The sequence below is a fragment of the Vidua chalybeata genome, chromosome 3 (genome assembly GCF_026979565.1).
Source record: "Vidua chalybeata isolate OUT-0048 chromosome 3, bVidCha1 merged haplotype, whole genome shotgun sequence".
NCBI classification, from domain to species: domain Eukaryota; kingdom Metazoa; phylum Chordata; class Aves; order Passeriformes; family Viduidae; genus Vidua; species Vidua chalybeata.
In genome coordinates this window covers 44,387,114-44,390,854 of record NC_071532.1, presented here as the reverse complement: position 1 = coordinate 44,390,854, position 3,741 = coordinate 44,387,114, and the positions used below count along the sequence as shown (strand labels likewise).

The 3,741-nt window shown below is 39.6% G+C and overlaps 1 long non-coding RNA gene across 1 annotated transcript; it reads right to left on the bottom strand.

Moving 5' to 3' along the window:
• Positions 1-1,960: 1,960 nt before the first annotated feature.
• Positions 1,961-3,500, bottom strand: LOC128786378 (uncharacterized). Its single transcript, XR_008430263.1, has 3 exons — positions 3,114-3,500; positions 2,405-2,560; positions 1,961-2,030 (listed from the first exon to the last, which is right to left on the bottom strand). It is a non-coding gene; the product is annotated as an uncharacterized LOC128786378 (long non-coding RNA).
• Positions 3,501-3,741: the final 241 nt, after the last annotated feature.

The window sequence follows — 3,741 nt, the reverse complement described above, 5'->3', positions numbered from 1 at the left end:
AAAAAGCAATCATATGCCCTCGCAGACTTTTAAAAATGAAACTAGTTTAGGCGGTTTAGTCTCCTCTTATAATTTTAAATCCCCAGTATCTTTCTCTGCATTCCTTCCAACATGAGTTTGGTTTTTTCTGAACATGGCGACCCACGATGCTGTGCTTTGTCCTGAAAAAGCCTCACCGAGGCAGTGCCTCACAGCATGGCACTCACACACAGTGAGTGTGTATTCTCTAGGAGTGAGCTTATACGCTGCACTGCGTATAAGCTTTTGGCAGCTAATCCTTTCATCCATCATCACAGACATGCCCAGCTCAGTTGAGTGTCCTGTGTCTTTACATTCCTTCTGCTGAGAAAGCAAACTGCAGGGAAAGAAAAATTAAAAGAACTGGCACAAAACGGGAAATTCATCTTGCAGCATCTTCCCTTAAACAGGACACGTTAGACAATCCTTTGAGCAGTGTGAGTATAGACTTTGTAATTTCTGAATTAGTCAAGCCATAATAAGAGTGGGTTTTTTTCCCTGATTAAATTTTTTCATATCCCAGTTCTATAAATACAGTGGTAAAATACTAGGTGCAGCCTGTGGTATATATTTAGTAGGATTTGGAGTTCTTCCACTTTGGCCAGATAATGTCTGATAACAAAGTTTTCCCAAGTAATTTTGAGGCATGTGGATTGGTAACCAGTGAAAAATATAACAAAGGGTCCCAGATACCTGCTACACAGTGCAGAATGATACTTTTTATTCCAGCATTTTTTAAAATGAGAACATTTTAGGCCTACTAATGTTATTTAAAGGAGAAAGACAGATCTTAGTTGTGCCCAAACCTGCTCTAACATAGCAACCTTGCTGGAACTAGGAAAATGCCTTTCTGTGTTTGCTGGATTCTTAGTTTGTGGCAAAATGGAAGTAGAGTGGAATTCTCACCCATAAAGAATGTTTGGAAGGGCACCATAAGTTCTTTTGCTAGAGATGCCCTAGGGGTAGATACAGCTACTGCTTTTTTGAACTTAATTCTCATTTTTCCTATGCCAGTTAATATTGGTTGGTTCCTTTGGAGTAACTTTTCACTTACACTGGTACACAGTCAGAATACAGGGATATGGAAAGGACTCCAGAGAGTGTTTTTACAAAACAAAAAGCAAATAGTATATTTTGTTCGGTTCCATGTTTTTTCAAGGTAATGTGGCTCAGTCCAAAGCAATTATCAGTAAAATATGGCATCCAGAGCTATTTTAGTCCTTGAGTCTATTTTCTGCTCTTTTTACGTATCATATTCCAGATTTGCTGCATTTCTTTCTTGAATTGCTTTGTTACTTTGTAAAAGTCAATGAAGTGTTAAAAAGATAAAAAAGCTGTCCAGATGCTGAAGCTCATGACAGCTAAATAGACCAGCTTGATTATTTTTTTTTTAATAGCTGTTGAGCCAGTCAATTTGTTCTGCTGCCTTGCTCTGTTGAATAAGGGCTACTTTGCTTGTGTGAGGCTTGCCTAAAAGGCAAGCTGTACAGGGGACAAGTGTGTAGCTGCATCTTCCTCTGAAAAATTATCAGGAAAGTGTATACAAGAAAGGCCTTCATCAGTCAGCTGATCAGCTAAGAGAAACATTGTCAGCCTGGGAAAAATCACATAATCCTCATTCCCTTTCTCTTTTTTTTTTTCTAAATATTTATTATTAATTATTATTTTTATTGAACCCTTGCTGTCTGGTACAAGATAATAAAGATGAGTGCAAGTTTTTATCAGAACCCTATTTTTCAGTAGGCTGTACCTAGTGAGAGATGTTATTGCCTCAGTATGTTGCAAACCATATGGAGAAAGGAAGACTTTCCACCAAGGAAAGTCCCTCAGGAGAAGGGATTTCTTGAGTATGAGGCATATAAAGAACTACTAATCCAGAAAGATTCTGCTGCAAATCCCAGATTTTAATTTCAGGATTAGGTGTTCGGCTTGAGATTTTGCCCTCATTTTCTATCTCCCTGATTTTTGAAGTCCTTTTCCTTTTTCCTGCCTGCAGCCTCTCTTTCTTCCTCCTGGAATGAGAAAGTAAGAACAAACTTTGTATGTATTCTATGATCTAAATGCTTGGAATTGCCACAGAGCCTCTACTGTGGCTAATGCTGGGAGAGAGATCTCAGTTGCCATGCATAAAGCTCATGTTCAGTACTTGATCAATAAAAGGATTTGATCACTTAAAGATCTTGACTAAATCACAAGCAGACTCATGCTGTAAAGGTTTATAAGTATAATAAAGGTAAATGTTTGCAGACAGGACAGGTTCTAGTCATAAACTTTTAGGCCATAAATTTTAGGCCAATAGACTTAATCTATGGAGAGCAGCATCGTCCTTAGTAAAACCTCATTTCTGTTTTGCTGGATTTATGCATTCAAATTTTATGTTTCTCACCTTATTGAGTTCTGCTGAACAATTAGCACAGGTAGAGTGTTTTGTTTTGTGCAGGTGTAAGAGTAAATCAGGGCTTGGGAGGGCCTTTTGCTTGTCTCTTTTTCTTGTACATAAAGTAGAGAAGATGTCCTAACAACTGCATGTTCTGATAGGAGACTGGAGATAAAATTAGCATGCTTTTTAAAATACATATTTTACTTGAAAGTAGTTTGAAAACTGAATGTGTTATCAGGACTTGCCCTTCACTGCCTTATTGTCAGAATTTGTGGAAAATACCAAACCATGTCATTTAGGCTGACAGTTGTTCTGTTTCCTCAACTGGAATTAATGAAACAGTGGCAGATGTTTATAAAGCCTCTTCTGCAAGCTTGTTATGATATATGCAATAATTAGCTCTCCTGGGAATGTGTTTCTCAGCAGCCTGTATAAATGACTCACACTGACTTCAGTGAAAGCTCCGTGCAGGGAAGTGGGTGCCTTTATGTAATCTTGAGAAAGAAAAACTCTGTCATCTCTACTTAGAGAAGACAAGTTAAATCTATAGATAGAGCTGACTATTTTTATGTCATCCTCCCATTTTACTCACTGCCATTGAATTCTGCCTAGCCTTATTGCTCATTGAATTCTCCCTCTCTTATTGCTATCAGAGATTCTTTCCTCCCACCTCTCCTGTGGTGTTTGATCTCCTCAGGCACTGTGACCCACTGACCTATGTTTTCCTTTTAGGCACATCATCCTCACTGATGGCAGCATCTCTCAAGATGCAGAATTGATTCCTCTGGCTCTGTCTATAAGAGAGTTTTCTTGTCTCCTAAAGCCCTCTCAGTAACAGGCAGCAGTTCAGAGTTCATTCTCTGCTTGTGTGCTCCTGCTGTACAGGACTGCAGCTGTGATGATTTTAGCAGACCAAATCCTGACATACATTGGTGAGAGAGAGCTGACTGCTCTCACTGTGTTTTGTTTAGGCTTTAGCTGTCTTGTTTGCACAGTGCAGTTTGTGAGCCTGACATTTTGTGCATTGTATAAGCTCCGGATGAGTCACAGAGGCAAAGATTCACGGGAATCTTTTCAGTAACTTCAATAGGCTTTGACTCGAGCCTCTAGCACCCTCGGCTGGAACAGATGGTGTGTCAGCAGGAAAGCAGGCAGCCTGATGGACATCGTTTAGGGCTCTATGATGTCACTGACACTGTTTTGCATCAGTTGTTAGTGAAACCATAATTCACGTACATGCTAAGTGTTGCTATACTGAGTGCAATCCTGTTGCCCCTTTATTCCGTTGTTCCAACCCTGACAGTGGGCAGCAGCAATAGAGAGATGGGGGGTGACTCATTTCT